The sequence below is a fragment of the Macrobrachium rosenbergii genome, chromosome 51 (genome assembly GCF_040412425.1).
Source record: "Macrobrachium rosenbergii isolate ZJJX-2024 chromosome 51, ASM4041242v1, whole genome shotgun sequence".
NCBI classification, from domain to species: domain Eukaryota; kingdom Metazoa; phylum Arthropoda; class Malacostraca; order Decapoda; family Palaemonidae; genus Macrobrachium; species Macrobrachium rosenbergii.
Window position 1 is genome coordinate 38,059,883 of NC_089791.1, and position 26,500 is coordinate 38,086,382.

At 35.8% G+C, this 26,500-nt stretch overlaps 1 long non-coding RNA gene across 2 annotated transcripts in view; it reads left to right on the forward strand.

The window, feature by feature from the left end:
* Nucleotides 1–26,500, forward strand: part of LOC136833327 (uncharacterized) — a 326,360-nt gene that overhangs the window by 68,121 nt on the left and 231,739 nt on the right. For both annotated transcript variants that reach the window (XR_010851431.1, XR_010851430.1), the window contains exon 6: nucleotides 15,246–15,335. This is a non-coding gene — a long non-coding RNA (uncharacterized lncRNA). The remainder of the gene's footprint in view (nucleotides 1–15,245; nucleotides 15,336–26,500) is intronic.

Sequence of the window (26,500 nt, forward strand, 5' to 3'; positions counted from 1 at the left end):
AACACTCATCTAACTAATAAAAGACAATACGAAAAATGTGGCTCGTATTAATTCAGTTGGATCGTAATTAGGGTAACCTTTTCCAGAAAATAAAATTATTACATTAAAAGCATCCAGAATAATGTAATATATTATGATCAAAGCACCATTGCTTATTAACAGGATGAAAAATATATGCACAGTACAAAAATCAGTAATTTCTGGAACTTCTGTTTGCTAGATTTTTTTGTGAAGGAATGAAACTGGACTTGCAAAACTATATTAATAATTAGATTGATGCGGAAGTAATATTTCCTGGGTGCGTATTATTTATACTTAAAAAATAACATAATCAAAGTAAAGGCAATGCAATCTAGAAATGATTTAACACTTTTTAGTTTTCTGAAAAGGATACCATTATGCCGGCTTTGTCTGTCCGTCTGCACTTTTTCTGTCCGCCCTCAGATCTTAAAAGCTACTGAGGCTAGAGGGCTGCAAATCGGTGTGTTGATCATCCATCCTCCAGTCATCAAACGTACCAAATTGCAGCCCTATAGCCTCAGTAGTTTTTATTTGATTTAAGGCTAAAGTTAGCCATAATCGTGCGTCTGGCAATGATATAGACCATGCCACCACTGGGCCGTGGTTACAGTTTCATGGGCCGCGGCTCATGCGGCATTATATCGAGACCACCGAAAGATAGATCTATTTTCGGTGGCCTTGATTATGCAATGTACAGAAAACCCGATTGCGCCGAAGAAACTTCGGTGCATTTTTTATTAAAGTACGTACGTTGAAAGGTAATGCATTTGTTTCAGTATGACGAGAAAAAAAAAACTGACACCGTTTTTCTGACACCATTGCATATATAACTTATAAAGATTCCCGCAAAAGAATTCATATCTTTAATTCTACCTGTCAATAAGAATGCAAAATGCAGTGAGGAAAAAATCTTTGACATTCACAGTTTTCTCTGAAGCTGCAATTAGCTCCCGGTGAAAGAACCACGAAGCATCACAACTTCTGACAGTAATTCCCAGGGGCGTGAAGTTTACTTGCTGGGTCGATTCGAGTCTGGTCGTTGACCCCCATCATATTTGCGACAAGAAGGAAAGGTCAGATTCTCACCTTACTGATAACCAGGTGTTCATAAAACGTTCCAGCTATGTTTAGCCACGTATTCATGAGTCTCATCCAAATACAGACAGTGTCTTTCAGAAACTTATTGTGTTTTTATGACTAAATTTTGTAATGCGCTTCCCAAATTAGTGAGCGTTCTCACAAGATTCGAGACGCCTGTGAAAATTACTCGATTGATATAAGATAAAATAAGATGTCCAAAGTATTTAAGAGAGCTTTCGTGCGTAATAGTGAAATGTGTCAACAGAAGATTAGATACAGACTTTAGGATAAAATACTTACACCTTTAGGTAATCTAATAAAAAAACAAAATCCGAGCTGAAGTTTGTGAAAACCCTTCACATGATGGTTTAACAGCTTTGCCTTATATGGAAGCATTATATAAAATTACATGGGTAAAAAAGGGGAAATGTAATATTAATGAAAAACTGTACCATATAAATGCACCTTATTCAAAATACCAGTTGAACTTTACATTTTCAGCTTTTGGTATTACTGAGGTAATAAATCATATTTCATAAGAATGACCCGAAGAAAAAGAAATAGATAGTGCTATAAATTTCGAAAATTAAAGGGGCTGTATTATGGCAGTTAACTATTTGTTTTATCACCATATGAAACATTACAAATAAAGTTAATGTTACGTGCAGATACTAACGATGTTGCTTGTCCAGCTGGCGAAAGAAATTTTATAAATGTGAAACGGCTATATTAAGATATAGAGATGGATTTGCAGAGCGAGAGAGAGAGAGAGAGAGAGTTAGAGAGAGAGAGAGAGATAGCTGTTGCAAAGCAAGTGATGTCGATAGCATCGCAGAAACGTTAATCCCCAAAATAGAAACGATAAAAAAATTCAGAAGCAAAGAAGTTGGTTTAAAGAGGAGAGAGAGAGAGAGAGAGAGAGAGAGAGAGAGAAACACGTCACTTATCGTAAGAGATATGATTTTGAATAAACAACCTCGCTGTATACGTAGGATGGAAAATGTTGAATTTGGTCAAAGCATACCTTGATCGAAGAGATCACGAAAATTTTCCCGGGTATTTGTTGGAACTCGGTGGCCAAAGTTGCCGGAGAAATCTAAGAGCTGGACGCTGATAGCATCTCTTTCATGCATACGAGCTCCAGAGGCTTGTTCTATTAGTTTCCTATGAATGTTTTGCTCGGCAACTAAGCCTTCTTCCTCCTTTACCCTTTTTATTCTTCTTCTTTTAAATGCAGGGAATGTAAGGGAACCGGAAGAATTATTTTGCGTATGCGATTTGCCTTAATGGAAATGGGTGTTTCTTTGTGCTGTTTCACCTCGAGATTCGGTTGATAAGATAACTGGTCTTTCAATCGTTTGTTTGCTTTTATCATCTATTTTTATATTTGATAAAGTTCTAGGGCTGCTTCACCTATATAATTTTGTTCGTCAGAGACCAGACGATGAATCAATACGTCTTCATATCGTTAACTTTTAGACGTATCATGATAAAGAGTGTTAAAAACCGAGCAATATTCGCTGGACGTATGGTTTTCGGTTACTGCTGGTTTTGTCGACTTATGATCATTTTCTTCAAAGTTTTGTCTCTTCATTCACGAGATATATTCGGCTGTCAGGAGAATCTGAGGGATTCTCAGTTCACTTTTCCATTTCCTTGATCTCTAACTTACACGATTTTTCTCCTTTCCAGTGACATCCAGATTCACAACTGCGTTCGTAGTTGTTCCTTGTTTGTGACGGCAAGTGAAGTCACGGGTTTTTCTGTCAATCTCGCTGAGTATTCTCCATCTAAGCTTCTTGTCACGTTTGACAGGACTTCACATCCCACATCCTCTTTCACTCTTCTCCCAAGATTTGGAGTCTTTCCATTCCATCAGTATCAATCCTTTTTCCCTTTTGCCCCAGTTCCTCATTGGACTGGTGGGTACCGTTCTAAGCTAGCACTCTGCTGGGCCCGCGTTCGATTCTCCGACCGGCCAGTGAAGATTTAGAAGAATCTATTTCTGGTGATACAAATTCATTTCTCGCTATAATGTGGTTTGGATTCCACAATAAGCTGTAGGTCCCGTTGCTAGGTAACCAATTGGTTTTTAGCCACGTAAAATCAATCTAATCCTTAGGGCTAGCCCTAGGAGAGATGTTAATATATTCCACTTTGCCTACTCCTTTCAGGTGCTTTCTTCAGGCCTAGATGATGTGAAGGCATTAGGCCAGCCATCGCATCAACTTTTGCATAATGAAATGTACCCCGTCTCTCTCTCTCTCTCTCTCTCTCTCTCTCTCTCTCTCTCTCTCTCTCTCTCAAATGCCAATGCTTTTTGTAACATTGCTTATTTGTGATTTTGCATTGAGAGATGATGGGTGATTTACTGATGAATTTAAAATTTAGCGTAGTTTCATTAATTTATTCATCTCTTTTATAAAATAATATAAAAATAATGACTAAAGATTTAAAATACATTTATTGACTTACAGGCAAAAGGGGAGACTTAAATAAGAAAAAAATATTACTGACTTACAGTAGCAAGAATGATTTACGAAACCTTCAGTCTGGACAAGAAATATCACTTTCGTACAGTCGCCTTAGGCATCAGTAACCTTTTGTTAGGGAGATAAAAAAAAAAAAAAAAAAAAAAAGGCGATTGCGCTGAGAATGTGAAGAAATGATCTAGGTAAAGATAGTTTCGAAAAGATTCTATAAAGAAAGTGAAGTCTATAAAAGAAAAAGCACATTAAATGCCTGTCTGTATTCATAATCGGTTTCCTTATTATTATTATTATTATTATTATTATTATTATTATTATTATTATTATTATTATTATTATTATTATTATTATTATTATGGGAAAATGTAATGATTGCTCTCAAAAGTAAAATTTCCGTTCACTACTTTTTATTGTTCCAAGCTATCCTTTGCATTATATAAGTAACAAGAATTTGAACTTCTTCGGCTGAAGTTCTAATGAGCTCTGTTTTTTTTTATTATTAGCTCGTTCAAAGGAATTAAGAATTGGGATCACAAGATTTTCAGTATTTGGGATAAAAGGCTGTGATTTAAAAAGAGAGAGAGAAGAAGAGAGAGAGAGAGAAGAGAGAGAGAGAGAGAGAGAGAGAGAGAGATCGTCCGTTAAATTCGTTACACTTGCTGCTAACAATGCAAATCCATGCGATATCATGCACTAGTTCAGGCAAAATACAAAAAAAAAAAAAAAAAAACGGTCACGGCCACATTAACATTTTAAAAAATCGTTGAGTCATTGACATTTGGTGCAGTCTATCCAGAATCTTTCAGAGTCTTTTCGCTTCCCTCTCAATATTTCCAAATTATACACTTGTCTCAACAGCCTGTCGTTCTCCATTCTTTCTTAATGACCAAGCCTTCTGAAAGTACTCTCCTGATCACACACATACACACACACACACACACATATATATATATATATATATATATATATATATATATATATACATACATATATATATATATATATATATATATATATATATATATATATATATATATATATATATATATATATATATATATATATATATATATATATATATATATATAATATTTCAGTCACATTCACCCTGACATTTTCTGTGTTCATAAACATCAAGCTACAAAATATCAAATTTATTCAACCTCAGGATAACATACACAGACGGGAAATTTCTAAGTGGTAAGTGATCCGTCACCAGGGGGGCTCGAACCACCAAATGGCTGGTGAACGTCGAATCTCAGTGACGCTAGCCGTCCGGCTATCAAGAGAGGTTTAATTAGATACCGACTCTGTCGTACACATGCCTGTTGAATTCAGGTTTTAGTTTTCTGTAAATCTTTGTCTGCCGTCCACGCGTTTTTCTGTACGCACTTTTTTCTGTCCGCCCCCAGATCTTAAAAACTAGTGAGGCTAGAGGGCTGCAAATTGGTATGTTGATCATCCACCCTCCAATCATCAAACATAATAAAAATGCAACCCTTTAGCCTCGGTAGTTTTTATCTTATTTAAGGTTAAAGTTTGTCCTAATCGTGTTTCTGGCAACGATATAGGACAAGCCACCACTGGGCCGTGGTTAAAGTTTCATGGGCCGCGGCTCATACAGCATTATACCTTGATTATACGCTGCAGCAGCTGTACAGAAAACCCGATTGCGCCGAAGAAGCTTAGGCGCATTTTTTACTTGTTCGTACTTAAAGTCTATATCAACCCACCTCCAACAGGAAAAATTGAGAACGTTTCTATAAGTTATAGGTGACAACGCAAAGTGGCCAATAAGAGGCTGAAAATGGAAAGGCACCAAGAATTGATAGGATTACAAGTGAGGTGTTGCGATACGGTGGTGAATGTGTGATGGAATGGCTGCCCAGAGTGTGTAAGGTATGCCTAAAGGAGGGAAAGGTCCTGAAGGATTGCATGGGTTTCAGAGGGTTGTCCCTTAGAGTATGGTTAAAGTTGAGAGAGGATGCAGTACAACATGTAGGTCACACTCTTGCTTAGTATTCCAGGGAAGGTGCATGGTATGATTTTAATCAAGAAATTAAGGCAGAACCCTGAAGGGTTGTTACGAAACAGTTACGTGAGAATTTTGAGGGTAAAGGAAACAGCTGCACGTAGCTTGTGTTACCCTAGAGAAAGCTTTTGATATAACCGATGGAGAGACATTGTGGAGTTTGCTAAGGATGTATAGTGTAGAGAGTAAACTACTGACTGACTAAAAGATTTTATCTTTTTATGACTGAAGTGAAGCAAGCATTAATTTTCGTAAAAATTGGGATGTGAGAGGTGTATGTTATGCCTCGTTAGCTTCTTAATATCGTTACGGATGGAATGATGAGAGAAGTCAGAGAGAGAACAATGTTTGTATGTTCAAGGTTGTGGGATAAGAGAGAAGGGAATGGCTGATGTTCTCAGACGATCCAGTACTGACTGGTGATAGTGAAAATTAGCTGCAGATACTAGTGTAAGTTTCAAAGTGTCTATAACAAGAGAAAATTTCCGTGTAAAAGTGAACAAGAGTACGGTTACGAGGGTAAGATTGGGAACTAGGCAGACGGGTCAGTAAATCTTACTGTACTAAGAGGTCACAGAATGGAAGCAGTAAGTTCTTGTATGTACGGGGAGTAAAGATTTCGGATGATGGGAAGATGAGAGAAGAGGTAAGTACAAAGTAGGTGACACAAGAAATATGACAGGATGCGTGCAAATGACTGGGAAGAAAATACAAAAGTCTATGGAACCCAAGATTAGAATGTGTATGGGTAATGCTGAACGAACCTGTTCCTATCAAAATAAAGTGTGGATGAAATAACGAAGGCGAAAGGTTTAGAGACGAATTGTGTACTTAGAATTTCAGGTACAATAGGAATTAAAAGGAGAGGAATGAGGGGGTACAACAGGACTGGTGAGAGCCAATATACATAAAAGGCAGGATCGTGACATTGTATTCTGAGATAGTTCGATCTTCTAAAAAAAAACAAAATCAAAATTGATCGTGTATAATTCGGAAGTTCTGGGAAGGAGGAAAGAAGACCCAGAAACGAGTGGATAGATGGAGTGAATAAGGCACGGGAAAGGAGGAACCTCAATATTCACGAAGAGATCAACGGTACAAAGGAGTGGATAGATGGAGTGATAAGGTACTGGAAAGGAGGAACCTCAATATTCACGAAGAGATAAACGGTACAAAGGAGTGGATAGATGGAGTGAATAAGGCACGGGAAAGGAGGAACCTCAATATTCACGAAGAGATCAACGGTACAAAGGAGTGGATAAATGGAGTGAATAAGGTACTGGAAAGGAGGAACCTCAATATTCACGAAGGATCAGCGGTTGCAAAGGGTGGATAGATGGAGTGAATGGGTGCTGGAAAGGAGGACCTCCAATATTCACGAAGAGATAAACAGTACAAAGGATGGATAGATGATTGAATAAGGCACGGAAAGGAGGAACCTCAATATTCACGAAAGATCAAGCAGTACAAAGGAGTGGATAAATGAAGTGAATAAGGACTGGAAAGGGGAACCTCAATATTCACGAAGAGATAAACGGTACAAAGGTGGATAGATGGAGTGAATGAGCACAGGAAGGAGGAACACTCAATATTCACGAAAGATCAACGGTACAAAGTGGATAAATGGAGTGAATAAGGTACTGGAAAGGAGGAACCTCAATATTCACGAAGAGATCAACAGTACAAAGTGGATAGATGGAGTGATAAGGTGCTGGAAAGGAGGAACCTCAATATTCACGAAAGGATAAACTGGTACAAAGGAGTGGATAGATGGAGTGAAAGATAAGGCACAGGAAAGGAGGAACCTCAATATTCTGAAGAGATAAACAGTACAAAGGAGTGGATAAATGAAGTGAATAGGTACTGGAAAGGAGGAACCTCAATATTCACGAGATAAACAGTACAAAGGAGTGGATAGATGGAGTGAAAAAAGGCACAGGAAAGGAAGAACCTCAATATTCACGAAGAGATCAACGGTACAAAGGAGTGGATAAATGGAGTGAATAAGGTACTGGAAAGGAGGAACCTCAATATTCCACGAAGAGATCAAGCAAGTACAAAGGAGTGGATAGATGGAGTGATAAAGGTGCTGGAAAGGAGGAGGACCTCAATATTCACGAAGAGATAAAACGGTACAAGGAGTGGATAGATGGAGTGAATAAGGCACGGGGAAAGGAGGAACCTCAATATTCACGAAAGATCAACGGTACAAAGGAATGGATAAATGAAGTGAATAAAAAGGTACTGGAAGGAGGAACCTCAATATTCACGAAAGAGATCAACAGTACAAAGGAGTGGATAGATAGGTGAATAAGGTACTGGAAAGGAGGAACCTCAATATTCACGAAAGATAAACAGTACAAAGGAGTGGATAGATGGAGTGAATAAGGCACGGGAAAGGAGGAACCTCAATATTCACGAAGAGATCAACGGTACAAAGGAGTGGATAAATGAAGTGAATAAGGTACTGGAAAGGAGGAACCTCAATATTCACGAAGAGATAAACGGTACAAAGGAGTGGATAGATGGAGTGGATAAGGCACGAAGAGGAAGGAGGAACCTCAATATTCACGAAAGATCAACGGTACAAAGGAGTGGATAAATGGAGTGAATAAGGTACTGGAAAGGAGGAACCTCAATATTCACGAAGAGATCAACGGTACAAAGGAGTGGATAGATGGAGTGATAAGGTACTGGAAAGGAGGAACCTCAATATTCACGAAGAGATAAACAGTACAAAGGTGGATAGATGGAGTGAATAAGGCACGGGAAAGGAGGAACCTCAATATTCACGAAGAGATCAACGGTACAAAGGAGTGGATAAATGGAGTGAATAAGGTACTGGAAAGGAGGAACCTCAATATTCACGAAGAGATCAACGGTACAAAGGAGTGGATAGATGGAGTGAATAAGGTACTGGAAAGGAGGAACCTCAATATTCACGAAGAGATAAACGGTACAAAGGAGTGGATAGATGGAGTGAATAAGGCACGGGAAAGGAGGAACCTCAATATTCACGAAGAGATCAACGGTACAAAGGAGTGGATAAATGGAGTGAATAAGGTACTGGAAAGGAGGAACCTCAATATTCACGAAGAGATAAACGGTACAAAGGAGTGGATAGATGGAGTGAATAAGGTACTGGAAAGGAGGAACCTCAACATTCACGAAGAGATCATCGGTACAAGGGAGTGGATGGATGGAGTGAATAAGGTACTGGAAAGGAGGAACCTCAATATTCACGAAGAGATAAACGGTGCAAAGGAGTGGATAGATGGAGTGAATAAGGTACGGGAAAGGAGGAACCTCAATATTCACGCAGAGATAAACGGTATGCAATACGTTTCATAGTTTTACTTACTGTATAGTACATGTGTATAAAGATATGATTATCTATATTGGTATATTGCACACTTATTACATATAAAATTCAATAAAAACTAACTAAAAGCTGAGTATTGAAACTTTAATCAAAATGTACAGAATTAACATAAAAATTGTTTTAGCCTGAAGCTCAATATATATATATATATATATATATATATATATATATATATATATATATATATATATATATATATATATATATATATATATATATATATAATATGTGTGTGTGTGTGTGTGTGTGTGTGTGTGTGTGTGTGTTACCGTAAAAAGCTTAAGAAGAATGGCTTTGGATATATGAATGGTTCACCGCTGTACGTTTTGTAAATAACTAGCTATAATTTTTTCCCTTTGAAAATATAGGGAAAAGAAGCAAATTCTTGTTCTAAACATCTCTTATTTTAATCTTCACATCTTTTAGCAATCAATAGAGTCAATTCTCTTATTTTCCATTGTTTTGCGTTTGATATTTTACTCAATAATATACATATTTGTATGTGTTTAGAACTTCAGCTAGTCTGGTCATGGACTCGAATACATACCACAGGAAAGTTTTAAAGCAATTTTCTTGCGCTTGACACTCCCATCGACCCACTTTCGAGGCGCCCAAACCGGATAGAGTTTGTTTCGGAAGTTTAGTTAAACGCATACCGCCGGAAAAGGAATTAAGGTACGGAGCTGAAATTTTTGCAGAGTGGGCAAGAATAATTCAGTGTATAGTTGAAAAGGTTTGCGAAAAAAATGGAACTTCATTTTCTATCTTACTTTGCCGGAAGGTGAATAGTCTATAGTAATTAGAGGAGCATGAGGCGTATATTGAAACAATATATCCTTTACACATATAATTGGACATAATATTCCAATATACTCTCTCTCTCTCTCCATATATATATATATATATATATATATATATATATATATATATATATATATATATATACTTTATATATATATATATATATATATATATATATATGTATGTATATATACATACACACAACACACACACATATATATACATATATATATATATATATATATATATATATATATATATATATATATATATATATATAATATATATACTTGTTTGTGTGTTGTGAATAATAATAATGTGAAGAGAGAAGAAAATGACTGTGATGACGATTCTTATTTAAAACAGACAACGCCTGGATTTTATAAATAAAAAAAAATTCTGCTCGGGCTGCTGGGATTTTTGCTGTCAAAAATAGAAATAAAATAAATCATTCTCATGTTGATGACATTATTTTCTGTTTTACTGAGCTTTCACATATACAACTTTTTAACTACGTATGTTAAAAATAGTCGGCGTGTTTGATAACTCATGTCAGTGATCATATAAGAGAACGCGAACATTCCGTGAAAATCACTACAGGTTGCCTTATGATTAAAGGCGTAAAAAAATCTCAGTTTTTTTCACATTTTAAAGTTTGTCGGTTTGAGCCATTAAATTTACAAAATAAAAGTAAACCGTGTAAATAATCTAAACGTAGCATGAAAAAAGATAATACCATAGTCAACAGGATCTCAACTGTATTCGCGAGCATCTTTCTTGTGCCGATGAATGAAAATTTTGTTCACTGTTTTCATATACAAATTTTCTGTTTGCTACTAAATATTTAACAGATATTGCTTAACTATTTAGCTATAATAATGCACATATTAATAAGTAATTTTTAGAAGTAAAGGCATTACCATAAAAAGAGATAAGAAGTGAGATGCCACTCTATTTATGCTGGCATACTTGTTTCAAATAATTTTTACCGTAATGCAAAGTAGAAAAAGGTCGACAATATTGATGTAAAACAAATGGGTATTTGTCATATTTTTAGTTTCCTCTGTATTACAAGGATTAATATATCGCTAAGTTCTTCTATTAATTAACTGTTATACTAATACATTCACGTTAACGAAAAATGAAAGCACACTCGAAAAAATAAACTGAAGATTAGATACATTTTTTTTTATAAAATGAAGATTTGATACATGTTTTTATGAACTGGGGATTAGATGCATGTTTTTCTAAACTAAAGATTAGATACATGTTTTTATAAACTGAAGATTAGCTACATGTTTTTGTAAACTGAAGATTAGATACGTGTTTTTATAAACTGAAGATTATTTACATGTTTTCGTAAACTGAAGATTAGATACATGTTTTTATAAACTAAAGATTAGAGACATGTTTTTGTAAACAAGATTGGATACATGTTTTTGTAAACAAGATTGGATACATGTTTATATAAACTGAAGATTAGATATATGTTTTTATAAACTGAAGATTAGATACATGTTTTTATAAACTAAAGATTAAAGACAGGTTTTTGTAAACAAGAGTGGATACATGTTTTTATAAACGGAAGATTAGATGGATGTTTTTATAAACTAAAGATTAGAGACATGTTTTTGTAAACAAGATTGGATACATGTTTTTATAAACTGAAGATTAGATACATGTTTTTATAAACTGAAGATTAGATACATGTTTTTATAAAATGAGTATTAGATACGTGTTTTTATAAACTGAAGATTAGATAAATGTTTTCGTAAACTGAAGATTAGATACGTGTTTTTATAAACTGAAGATTAGTTACGTGTTTTTATAAACTGAAGATTAGATACATGTTTTTATAAACTGAAGATTAGATGCATGTTTTTGTAAATTGAAGATTAGACACATGTTTTCATAAGCTGAAGATTAGATGCATGTTTTTATAAACTGAAGATTAGATACATGTCTTTATATACTGAAGATTAGATATATGTTTTCACAAACTGAAGATTAGATACATGTTTTTATAAATTAGATACATGTCTTTATAAACTGAAGATTAGATGTATGTTTTTACAAGAACATAACGACTGCTCTGAAGAAAAGCGCAAAACAAGAATATGAACTTAGGAGCGAAACTGATTTCGAAATCCGTCGATTCGACCTTCCTCGTAACGCTGAGTTTTGCCCAAAACGCTTTTAAGGTGGCGCGCCCCCGGCCCGAACGCCCTGAAAAGATGGCGAAAAATGTAAAACCTGTTCGGGATGGAATCTTCTTTTGGGGGGGCTGCCTCTGCACCGATGGGCCCGATAGCCTTTTCACTGGACGGGAAAGTCCAAGATGCTGAACAAGAATGCGAATAGCAATATTCCCGAATAATTTTGTTTTTTTATTGGGGTGGGGGGTTAGTGGTGGAGGCCAATCTAGGTTTCTATTACTGTGCTTTCGTTATTATGTGTTATCGTTGTTAGTGTCTAAGCAGACACGAGTTCTGTAATTGTTATCGTTTTTTAAAGTCTAGCTAAAATTACATCTTCAACTTGATTTTGTAGACTTGCCATCGTTATTTGGTTATAATTCAAATAACGTTTTGCATTTGCTGTCATAATTATCTGGATTATAACAAGATTACAGTTCGTGTTTACTGCCGTTATTTGTGTCTGAAGAGAAGGTTTTCATTTGCAATCTATACGCGTGTTCACGTATTATCATTTAGCAAAAAATTACTTGGTCTGAAAATATTTCGACTGTTTCCGAGTTCTGGATAAAAAGTGAATTTGTTTGCTTATTTTCCTTTAGCTGAGATTTATATTCATTATTTATACTTCCTAATATTCATGGCCAAACATTAACAACGTTTCATTTGTTTGCAGCGTTTACATTTCAACAATTATTTTAGTTATTAAAGTACTTCAAAACAGAAACGATAAAAAGAGGCTTACAGGGTAATGATTTCCGATCCGTCGTCCTCCAGTACATTCGGGTGTGTTCACAGTGAATTATATCAATGTACCAGAGATAGAAAAAATACATCTAATTGTGAAAGAAAATAAGATTTTTTTTTTTTTTTTTTGGCATTGCAGCATTTGTGATGTTGGTCATTTTTCTGGGAATAAGAGGATAGATTTTATTTCGCCTTATTAAGGAGAGAACATTATTATTATTATATTATTATTATTATTATTATTATTATTATTATTATTATTATTATTATTATTATTATTATTTATGAAGGAGGTCCTTTCATGAAAGTATTTCATTAACAGTTATTGCTGCATCAGCAAAGCTTAATTTATAACAAGAGTTCTTTACTTTTCTAATTCCTTTTTCTGAAGGGAAAAGGTTGCGTAATAATTCCCCTATCTTCATTTAATGACATTTAGTGTAGAGATACATTTCATTTTACTAATATCAATACATAACTACGTATGCAAAAGAAATGTATAAAATAACGTCTCGCCTTAGTTCATCAGAAACATTGCACGAGCATGACATGACGAGCTAAGACACCCCTACGATCCGTCCTCAAGAACCAGACCTGTACATGGTCCCGAGTCGACCTTGTCCCTGACAGACGTCATCGAGATCACGGGATAGGGCAATGGCCTTTCGTAATCAGTTACCTGCAGAGTCAATGTAATGGCTCTGGTTACCTGGCTCGCGTGAGAGAGGCACCAGCCAGTCAATGAAGATCGCCAGAGAGCTCTTCTCTCAGGGTCTAAAACGCCTTCACGCCTGCCTCCTCCACTTGAATACAATCAGAGACTGCTTTAGGAGTTAGTGCTTCTCTGACCTCCGTTTCGTAGAACTGCAGTGAAAGGTTTACGGCCATATTGTATTAATTTCGGTTTGAATGCATAAGTGCGTGTTTATAAGGAAACGCTCTCTATTTCTTCTTTACCCCATCCTCCATGAAATGAATATAGGAAAACTATTACGTGGCCTTTCCCCTAAAGAAAAAAGAATTCTTAGACAAATAGAGAAATTATACAGTATAGTATAATAAACTCTGCTGATGTAACCATTATTATTATTATTATTATTATTATTATTGCGAGCTTGTTGTCGCGCGCTACGTACGCTTGAACCAGCCGCTGCTGTTCCCCCTAAACCTCCCGATCCCCTAACTACATCGCTCCCACCTGGAGTGGACAAACAGGTTTGCAGGAGGAGGGTGGATGTCTCCCTGCCCTCAAGTTCCCCTACCTACCCCGCCCGGACAAACTGGTTTGCAAGGGGTGGGTGGCTGTTATGTCTCCCCTCCCGTCACCTGGGGGAGGACAAACAAGACCCACTCTGATTTTATTATTATAGATTATTATTCAAAATAAGCATATAATTATATTATATAGTTCGGATAGAAATATATTGAGCATTTTTTCATCTATTGTACTCTTAGGTGGCTCTATAGGGTGCAATGATTCTGGTTTTAAGTAATTCGCATTCACATGTTTTGCCGTTAATCCGGAATGTAGTGGAAAATGGGGTATGTAATTCTTACAGCGAATCAGGAGAGAGAGAGAGAGAGAGAGAGAGAGAGAGAGAGAGATAGAGACTCAATAATGACACTTCAGTATAAACGGTGCTCATTTACTGTTGGTAAAAATCATAAAATAGTCAGCAAAAGTTGCTAAGAAGTTTTAAATTCCCAAACATTTTTCCATCACGATACAAACGTTTAAACAAAGAGCTATCATAAGTGCTCATCATTCTTTATCAACAGGAAAATATGAAAACAAGAATTTTCCGTGCAATATTAAACTAAAAATATAAAAAAGAAATAAAAGCCATTGCACTGTTTAAAATAATCCGTTTCTCTACAAGTGAATGTTGGATTCCTTCTTCATTTCTATGTTCGTGGTATCAGGAGAAATGGGAAATAGCTTTCTTATTAAGGTCAAATCCAGACTTCGAAGTATCATGAGAGAATGAAGAAATGCCAAAAATTCCAAGCCTAAAACCCATTTCCTCTTAGCCTGAGGTAGCATCCTACCCTCAGAAACCCTGTAGGTAGACATGCAGTGCACCACGCGGTGCAATTGTAGGCACATTAAGGTCCTCATATGTCTCTTCGGTCCCTAGCTGCAACCCTTTCATTCCTTTACTGTACCTCCATTCACGTTCTCATTCTTCCATCATTCTATTCAACCTCTCTTAACATTTTTTCAGTGCAATCAGAGGCCTTCTGTTACATTTTCAAACCTTCCTGCTCCTGTAGCTCTGTTTCCAACGCCGAATGACCTCATAGGTCCCAGCCCTGGGCCTTTGGGCTAAATTCTGTATTCCATTCCCACCTCAGAAAAAAGAGGATGCTGGGGTCAGTGAGAGACTAACCAGCTCATTAGAATTCCCAGATAGATTTTGTTTATCTTGATTAAATTGCTCAGCTCCCGGAGTCTTAATACGCCTGAATTTTAATGAAGTTAAAAAAATTCTTTTCAGAGTACTTGGGAATATTCCCGGAATGGAGATGAGGTCTGCCATCTAAGGAACCTCTTTCCTCTCTCCTTCACGTTCTGTTTTGTCCATGAGGTAAATGTTAATGAAAGTTTTCCGTCTCCGTTTTTCATTAATAATAATAATAATAATAATAATAATAATAATAATAATAATAATAATAATAATAATAATAATAATTTGTTATTATTATTATTATTATTATTATTATTATTATTATTATTATTATTATTATTAGTAGTAGTAGTAGTAGTAGTAGTAGTAGTAATAGTAGTAGTAGTAGTGGTAGTAGTAGTGAACGGTTGAGAGAATTACCGATACGCTAGGGAATAAATGAGCTTAGGACAGCTGTTATATAATTTACCTGCTGCTACAGATAAACTCATTCGAGAGACTGAGAGACTGCAATATCACCTCAGTGGTGTCCAGACGGCCATTCATTTTAATAATAATAATAATAATAATAATAATAATAATAATAATAATAATAATAATAATAATAATAATAGCGTACTAGTACACATTTTTCCTTTACCTTGAGAGGTGCATAAATGTATGATCTTAACTACTAGCAATTAATATTACATTTAATCCTTGCCTCAGTTTATGATATTTACTGACCTTTTTTCTAATTAATCGGAGTACTCCATTCTCTGTAAGGTTAATAAAATTATTATCAGCTCATCTGTCCTTAGTATATGGAATATTTTACTTAGACTCTCATTACAAATAGAATTTCAAGTTGAAGATATTTCACCAATTTTACATAGAACAAAAACAAATTCTAGTATCTTGAAATACGAAGAAATTTTTCAGTGATATATAATGCGTATTAGTGCTGTTTAGGAATGCCACATAGGCATGGAAATGAGGAGGAAATGAAATGGAGCAGCTACACTATGAAACAAACAATAGGGATATGAAATCCAATTGCTTCATTAAACTTACAGCACATCTCGTGTGTTAGTAACTTAAAAACACGTAAACCGAGCGAGCATTATTATATACTGTACGTGCTCTTACTCTCCACTATCTCTACCTTCCAGTGGCTAATTCCCAAAGGTATCACCCTTCCGTTTCAAAGTGTTATATTTGCACAAGTGATGAATTTGCTCGCTAAATACCTCAGGCCCCCTCACTAACACTTGTGAAGAGTGGTATCCCCATTAATAAATAGCAGATTTTTCCCGCCCTTGTGTAGACAGGTCAAACGGACCTAGCAGGATTAGATATTATCTCAACCGAACAATAAAATGTTTACTTCCACGGCCGGTAAAAAGGATTCTAGGTTTTGAGCTTGTTATAACAATTAAAAGAAGGGTTCTTCATTCCATTTCTGTAGGGTAAACAAGTTTAACAGGCAGTACTCTCAACATTCATCCATTGAGTCTCAAAGGCCGGGTATTCAGGATCAGGTTACCTGTCAGTTCACTCGCGACTATTCGACGGATGAGCGTCCACACATAAGGAGTAGAACTGTCAGTCGGACAGTCAACTCGAGGTGACGACTGACGAGGTCATCGTCCACAGTTCTCGCCTAGCCTTCGTCGTGGCAACATCATATGGCAGCGAGGGAAACTCCGCTGGCTGATAAGGAGGTGGAGCTACATAGACTAGCTGCTGCGGTAATTCACATAAAAACAGTTAAGAAGCAAAAATGCGTAGCAGAGTATGGTCTAAATATTGCCTGTTTAAGAGATATATCTATTCTCATATAATATTAATGAATAAGGTTAAATTAGAACTGGAGGTTGGTTCAGTTATTTAAGAAATGGACTGTGAAGCCTACTTTCACTAGTAACACCTTTCATAAAAAGGAAGGACACTGGCCTCTCTCTCTCTCTCTCTCTCTCTCTCTCTCTCTCTCTCTCTCTCTGTCTCTCTCTCTCTCTCTCTCTCGGGATCGTTAACTGTAAAAGGATGATAAATGCTGGATAGAAGACAAAATATTGGTGTTATAGTGAGAAGCGAAAATCTATTGTTTTTCCATTTTTTTTTTAAATCCCATACTCATGAACCGTCAGTGGATATATGATAATGATATTTATGCTCTCTCTCTCTCTCTCTCTCCGATGCTGTAACGTTGAGTTTAAAATGTCATCACCGAAAGTTCTTTAGTCTCCATTATAGGCTTGTGTTTCAAGTTGGGGTCTCCCTTGATATATTCGTTCTGTGGACACCCCTCCCTTCCCCTCCCTCCCACACACCCACTCGCACCCACAGTGAATCTTGGCTCCACCACAAGTGTTTGACGAGTTATAATTTCCAGTGACCACAATTTTTTTCCCTGCCATATTTAGAATGTTTTACTTCCCTTCATATGACATCGCCACAGTTTTTACAGCAGAATGATATCTGGAGCGGCGTTGTTGTTGTTTTGTTGTTGTTACATTGTCTGTTACCGGTCACATGAAATGGCGGAGATCAAATACAAATCCCCAAATATCTAAGCCATATAGTTTTCACGTAAGAGCTTTATGGCTAACAGAGTCAAATGCAGTGCTAAAATCATTTGCAACCTGTCTGAGGGTTGCATGGCCAAGGCTCTGTTGGTGTTACCAGTTTCACCTAAAAGGGCAAAAGAGGTGCCTAATGGACTCCCAGATGTTCCTGGCTAGAAAGCTTCTAAATTCAAGAAACGTGAATAAGGGTATACAAGTCAATTTCCAGAGACTGGAATTTTTGTTTATCGATATCCCAGCTATAGCAGGGAATTTATAGACGACAGAATATGACATGAAAATGGGAACGCTTGCTTACTTAGCAGTTACGATCATATTTCGACGCAATATGGCGCAATTCTACTTTTAATAATCAGAAATTGATCTCCACTCCAGAGAATAAAATAGATAAATATTTCCTCGTGGAAATGTCATTACTAAACGTGGGAAGATCGAGAGGCTTCAGAAAATAACATGTTCGCTAGAAGATTTAAACTGGCTTATATGTATGTATGTATATGTATGTATATATATATATATATATATATATATATATATATATATACATATATATATATATATTCTCTCATAATATTCTCTTGTAAAATGTATAAAGTACGATTTTTCCAGAATATTATGATATGCTTTGTAATTGTCGTATGTTTTTATTTCTTCAAACAAGGGATATTGTGTAGTGTATTCTGTATATTAATAATAATTATGTAGAAATATAATTTATCATACTGTATGTTAGACTTAACAATAACGTAATTTAGAATTAGTATATGTTTCTTTATAATAGCATAATAGAGAGAAGAGAGACTTAGTCAAACCATCTCATTTAATGATATCCTTTATTTCACAATTTTCCCATAAAGTCTTGTCTTCATCATTACTCTTGTCGTCCACGTTCAATACTCCCTTTTGAAACTATCTTTGGCTAGTTAAGAATGTGCATTACTTATACGATAGTCTTTCGTTCAGAACTGATGAGAAACTAGATATGATCGAGTCAATTTTGAAATTAATTAAATGAAATTTAGGCACCCCATTGTTTTCAAGGGGAGGTGAATTAATCTCTCTCTATCCATCTCAGTGCATCTGGAGTGCAAATGGTAAGTTATTTTTGGTTATATATATATTTATGAACCTAGGAATGCATGCCCATTGAGTTATGGAATAAATTTATTTTCTAGATTAGGTACCGTTGATTCAGTTAATAATATGAATTTCCTTCCACTTAGATGACAGGCTACTTTTCTGTAAACATCAAAACGTTATTTCAAAAGCGACGCGAGGAATCTAATTCTCGGGCAGACGAGAGCCTAGTTGGGGCCCATCCTTTCAAGGGGTAATTTCTTGAATATGGAGTACGTAGAGATTTTTCTATGAAATGCGTCTACACTTTTTTTTTTATGGCCATTTATAAACCAAGGTCTTATTTTGTGGCACGGAAAAATCTAACATATTCCCCATTTCATCATTTATAATTTCCTTCCTAATTATAATATATTTTCTATCTTTTTTTATTTGTTCGGAATTCTCTCTCTCTCTCTCTCTCTCTCTCTCTCTCTGTACAACCAATGTTAGTAATGCAAGTGGGAATCTGGAATATTTTTGAATTGTAAACAGATTTTCGCTTGTTCGTGCCATTTTCGCTTAATTAAACCCTCGTTTATTTTTTACTAGACTGAAGAAATATATGTACTCGTTATGTATCCCGCACTGGCAATTATTATCCATTTTATCAAACAGTTGAAAGCGCCAGATAAATCAATTTAACTTATGATTAACATCAGCTTTCATCGCGGACGACCATGAGATTTGCAACACCATTTTCTTGTACTGAATGAATCCTTCAGTCAGTCACCACTGTATGCCGGAGCTAAAGACAACAATGAGCTCTCTCTCAGACCATGTTGGATTTAATTCCAATACTAGGTGTCCGACGAAATCCAAGTTAAGCCTCTTCCTGGATGTAATGACCAATAAATCGGACCAAATGTTTTCCGAAGTAAATGCCACCTACTTACCCAAAGTGGATTGGCTCGTGCGATCTGCAGTGCTTAACGACAAGCCGGGGTTTTGCTGAATCCGATTCGATTTTCTCCGAAGCAGATGGGCATTAAGAGTTACCATTTAGTTGGAAATGGCGTTACTAGAAATCTCATTTTAATAATAACTTCGGCCATTACCTATCTTCAAAAGCATTTTTGAAAGGAAGGTTGATAATTTTTTTGTATCTGGTATGCGGGTTCTTGTAAGTTACAGGTAACTATTTCATTATGACTGCATTATCAATCAACGGATGCATGTCTAAAAATTAATTCGCCTCAAGCTATGAAAATTACTTTACTGATGAAATATAATTCCATGTCAGATTAATGTACTGGCAATTTGCACAGATACGCCAGCTTTTTTTTCTATTGCCATCATGGCTTGACGATTTCCTCAGACTTTTATTTTTTTTTAATACGCACATCACTTTAAGCCTGAATCCAAGTGGGAAATAAATAAAGGAGTTCCACCTTCTGTGTTGGTAAACACCTACACATACCAGGGTAGAGAAAGGTTTACACTTCCAGCACTGCGTGTAGGTCTGTTTGTGTATTTGGGTGTGTGTGTGTGTTTGTGTGTATATGTTTCTAGCCCTTTTTTAATCATAACCTTTTTACTTGAAAGGGGAATCTGAAAACAAGAGAATTCAATGTTGAATAAGTTGTTCTAGGAAATATAATGTAGCGTACATTCTGAAGTTCAGTGTCAGGCTGACATTTGCACAACTTGTCTTCTATTTGCATTTTGAGTCTTTTATTATTCAGGATGTGTAACGTCATGAAATGAGAACTCCCTGCGGAATTTTCAAGGAACTTTTTGTACGTTATAATTACCTTTCTTAATTAAATGTGAGTGGAAGAGAAAGAAAAAAAAGAGAGAAAGAGACAAGAGTCTCACGCAATCATATTTCCCATTCTGCTGCATGTCGTTTTATCTTATCATTATCGTATCAAAAAACTAATAGCCTTAATAACGTTGATATTTAGTGGAGAAATAAAAATCACTGGTGTTTTATAGCAGTATTACATAAAAGCCTAAATAATTAATGAGACGTTTGCAAGCTTTCCGTAGTCTGGTCACCTTGCATCTTCGATTTTTGATTGAGGATGACCGCTGAAGAGCAGGCTCTCAAAAGCTCCAGAATGTATTGTATCATATGACATTAGAAGAGGCCAGTTATGCAATTATTATTATTATTATTATTATTATTATTATTATTATTATTATTATTATTATTATTATTATCAAAGTAACGATCTCCACTACACTAAACTCCTCTTATCATTTCGGTAGAAAATAAAGCTAGCCGCCGAGGAAGAAAGAAGAAAGATTATTAATGATAACGCAAGAGCGAAAAGGAGTAATTTAAAAACCTGTTTAGCTTTTTAATGCCAGAAAATATTTCACGTCTTTTTATCTCCAGATAGATTATGTCATGTGACATTTACACTTTTTCTTGGACGTTTATGTGAGTGCCAAAATAAGAAAACAAAATTGCAAGAGAGAGAGAGAGAGAGAGAGAGAGAGAGAGAGAGAGAGAGAGAGGGGCTAACATTTTTGAAAGGCACTAATATCAGTGAATGATTTTTTTTGTCAGTCTGTCAATTATTCTCTCATTAACTTTAGTGTCTCCTTTTTTTAACAAAGTTGATTTTCCTCCAATTTGCACGGCGATATTTGAGAAAGGTCGCAGAATTTCCCGGCACGAAAACAGAATATCCTTGTTCTCCGAAATCGCTTCCCTTCGCACATTATTTGTTTTTTATTCATATGTGTATCCATGTATCTCTATACATTCATTTGCTCTCATTTTAATACTCATGTATTAATAATTTACCGCCAAGATAATTGCGCTTTCGCTTATTAATTTGGATGTGATATTTTCATTTTGCTTTTCCTACATAGTTAATTTAGCATTATGGTTTCCATCTAAGCTAACTAAATTGGTAGGTTATACATGTATCGTGTTCATTACTCGATAAAATACTTCGAAATTCAACTGATAAATTGATTACGTTCATGCAATTTTCTTTCTCAACCTCTCCACACTAACCTTGAACCCTCTTTGTATTTGTCTATACTGTGTTTAGGTCAATTACAAGAATGATTTCTGAATGATAAGAATGCTTAACAAAAAGACAGAGTTTTCACCGGGACCTTGGACTTTTGGTGTCTTATTTTGTTGCCACAAAATAGTATACAAGAACTTTGCTATGCTACTCCTTTTATTTACCCTCATGCAAGCATTTCGTTTCTGCTAATGGCTATCGTCAGGGTAACAGTCATTTTTACGAAGGGTTTGTGGTTTGTTTACGCTGAGTTGGGTCAGTCAGACCAGTGCCCTAAGCGTGACAAATCGTGAAAAAAGACTGTGAATCCTAATGTAGACAGATCTGAGGAATCTGCGACAGGGCTTTAAACCAGTAAGAGACCTGAAGGGCTGTAGCGTGATTTTACGGGCTGCTTTATGAGCAAGAGCCCGTGCTGGCATAAAGCCAGCTTAATCAATAACAACAACTGCAGCGTGAGCTCCTACTGGACACTTGGATATTCAGTATAGCCTGCTGCAGTGTGATGTTCACGGTATTAGTAATCGCTAATAGTTATCATCTTGGTGAGGGATTTCCGTATCTACGAAACAGTTCATCTAAAGGTGGGTTGTTGTTGTGTGAATCCACATGAAGTTGATGTATGGTCTGATTGTTACGGTGTATATGAAGTTGCCTTTTTGGGGTTCTCATTATTTGGCCAAATACGCTTATATCGAAGGTTTGTGCGTATCTCCCGAACATTTGAACTTGTAAACCTAACTGGAACTTACACTCTGGTTCACCTACGGTCAATGCTGTTCCCCAACACAAGGGCGGCTACAAAGATGGGGCAGCTGAAGACTTCCAGCAATACCTCCTAATAGGGTGCCTTCAGTGTTACCCTGCTGGCTATAATTCTGCTAAGGGCATCTACTTCCTGCCTGTAATCCGCTCCGGAACAAATAACTAAGGTTTATTTATTTATTTACTTTTTTGTCTCTTCTGGTACTTTCTGCATAAGGATGTGGAATTCCTCTATTTTCTTTGAAAAATGCAGGGAAGGGACAGGAAATTGAAGAAGATTTATGAAAAAATGATAGATATCACTCGTGCATCAACAACTTATGAGAAAAATGTGTGAATATTGTGCAAATATATATATATATATATATATATATATATATATATATATATATATATATATATATATATATATATGTATGTATGTATGTATGTATGTATGTATATATACAGTATATATATATATATATATATATATATATATATATATAGAGAGAGAGAGAGAGAGAGAGAGAGAGAGAGAGAGAGAGAGAGAGAGAGAGAGAGAGAGAGAGAGAGAAAGCGCAGTTCAAATCTTGATCCAGGAGGGAGCATTATACGTATGTGGATTTGTGCGTGTGCTCGCGCATGCGCGCGCATACGTTTCTGTTTGTGCATTGTAGACCTCTGTTTAATTCTACAGACGATAACCTTGCATGCACCTTACCTTATACTTCTGAGATAATCACTACTATTATGCTGTGTTATATAACAAAAATTTATGAAAGCTCATTACACTTCATAAATCTACACACTCCCATCTGTGTGGTCGTTCCTGCTAGTTTTGATTAAGCTTAAAAAGAAAAAAGAAGACCTCATGCAGCCTTAAACATTAAAAGCAACTTTGGAATCCGTGTAAAAAAAAAATAAAAAAACTTTTTCATGTCGCCTACTCTTTCTTTGCACATCAAAGACGACCCAAAAAGCCAAATGGACCCTATTAAGAATTGCAATCACGGTATACGTTGTCCATTAGCAAATGCGTTTGAACCCGCGTGGAGAGCTACCAATATTCGAAATTGTTTTTGAAGAGAGAGATCTGCAAAATCTCTAGGAACAGATTTCATGTTTTCGGTGGCGACGTCCAAGGATGCAATGACACTGCTGCGTACTCGCTGGGCTGTTAGGCTTGTTTCATTCCCTTTAACAACGTGGGTAGAAGAAGCCTCTGATTCACGGAATCTATAAAGATTGACTAATCTTTCTCTCACAAGTTTTTCAGTTTTCAGTCTTTATGTCGTGTCACAGGTATAATATAACATTAATAATGTCTCTTAAAGATAAACTCAAGAATGTTTTTATTTTACATCTGCTGGTACAACATTTACTATCCATTTCAGGGACCGCGAGTCATCGTTTTTCTCAAATATATTTCAAACTAATTATTTGATCGAAATGGTACTTTGACACAGTGTACAAGACACCCCCCGCTAATTTTTGGTAATATAGTGCATTGTTAAATGGTGTTAGTTAAGGCGTTTACTCTTGACTTTTAAAGGCAAAGTCGCATGAGCCAGCAGGACTAATCTACGCAATTGAACGTCCGCTATCCCCAATATACCGGAAAGAGGGGCGGAGATGGGGAGGCCAGAAAAATGGGTTGAGGGAGGGATGAGGAGGGGAAGGGGGAGGGAGGGACGGGATGGGGTTTAAAAAAAAAGGACGTTCGAATGCGTAGTTTGGCGATGCTTGGCAACACCATGTAAGTCAAGAGTAAACACCTTAACAAAAACCATTTGACAATGCACTATATTGCCAAAAATTAGCAGGAGGTGTCTTGCACACTGTGTCAAAGTACAATTTCGTTCAAATAATTAGTTTGAAAGATATTTGAGAAAAGCGATGACTCACGGTCCTTGAAATGGATAGTAGTTGAGCTTCTATCTGAAGTGAATCGACAAGAAAAACACGACTTTCACTTCATAATTCAAAGGTAGCCCTTTAACGATGCTATAAATCCACTCAAACAATGTCGTCCGTTTCAGGTAAACGGTTGTTTAAGGCAGGATTTCCTTCTGGTGATATTTTTCCATTTAGAGCAAGATTTGTGCATTTTGGCTCCCCGTGATTTGGCCAGGAAAGTGTTACGACGGCCGTCGAAATTTTCACCTTAAAGTGAGAAAGTTTATGGAATATTTGAATGACAGTATACTTATTTCCTAGATATACTCCACGCTCTGTATACTTATTTCTTAGATATACTCCACGCTCTGTATACTTATTTCCTAGATATACTCCACGCCCCGTATACTTATTTCCTAGATATACTCCACGCTCTGTATACTTATTTCCTAGATATACTCCACGCCCTGTATACTTGTTTCCTAGATATACTCCCCGCTCTGTATATTTATTTCCTAGATATACTACACGCTCTGCATACTTATTTCCTAGATATACTCCCCGCTCTGTATACTTATTTCCTAGCTATACTACACGCTCTGTATACTTATTTCCTAGATATACTACACGCTCTGTATACTTATTTCCTAGATATACTCCACGCTTTGACCCCGTTACAAGAATCGTATGTACATCTGGAATGTCAGTAATCCGTATCAGAATTTTCCTTCACCAATATTCAATATTCTGTGAACTATATTCCTATTCAATGGCAATAAATCATCACCTTTCTCTGTTGCAAGACACGTACATGAATATGCAACAATAGTAATCAGCATTAAGCCCTTTCATAGTTTATCACTGAATATTCCAAGGGGCATTTTAGATTTCATGGGCAATACGTTATAATGCTGCTTTGTTACCAAATTTCAAACACTAGCAACGAACACTTTTATATTTTACTCATTACTCTGGGTGTTTTCTTAGAAAAATTAATTTTCAACTGATACTTTCAACCAAATCCCAAACACTAGCAACGAACGCTTTACATTTAACTCATTACTCTGGATGTTTTCTTAGAAAAATTAATTTTCAACTGACACTTTCAACCAAATTCCAAACACTAGCAACGAATGCTTTACATTTATTCATTACTCTGGGTGTTTTCTTGGAAAAATTAATTTTCAACTGATACTTTTAACCAAATTTCAAAACTAGCAACGAATACTTTACATTGTACTCATTACTCTGGGTGTTTTACTAGAAAATTAGTTTTCAACTGATACTTTCAACCAAATTTCAAACACTAGCACCGAATACTTTTACATTTTACTCATTACTCTGGGTGTTTTCTTAGGAAAAATTAATTTTCAACTGATACTTTCAACCAAATTTCGAACACTAGCAACGAATATTTTTACATTGTACTCATTACTCGGAGTGTTTTCTTAGAAAAAATTAATTTTCAACTAATACTTTCAACCAAATTTCAAACACTAGCAACGAATACTTTACATTTTACTCAGTACTCTCTGTGCTTTCTTGGAAAAATTAATTTTCATCTTACACTTTCAACCAAATTCAAAACACTGGCAACGAATACTTTACTCTGCTTTCTTAGAAAAATTAATTTTCAAATATCACTTTCAACCAAATTCCAAACACTAGCAACGAATTCATTACTCTGGGTGTTTTCTTGGAAAAATTAATTTTCAACTGATACTTTCAACCAGATTTCAAACACAAGCAACGAATGCTTTACATTTTACTCATTACTCTGGGTGCTTTCTTAGAAAAATTAATTTTCAACTGGTATTTTCAAACAAATTTCAAACACAAGCAACGAATACTTGACATCTGACTCATTACTCTGGGTGTTTTCTTAGAAAAATTAATATTCAACTGCCACTTTCAACCAAATTTCAAACACTAGCAACGAATACTTTATATTTTACTCATTACTCTGGTGCTTTCTTAGAAAAATTCATTTTCAACTGATACTTTCAACCAAATTTCAAACACTAGCAAC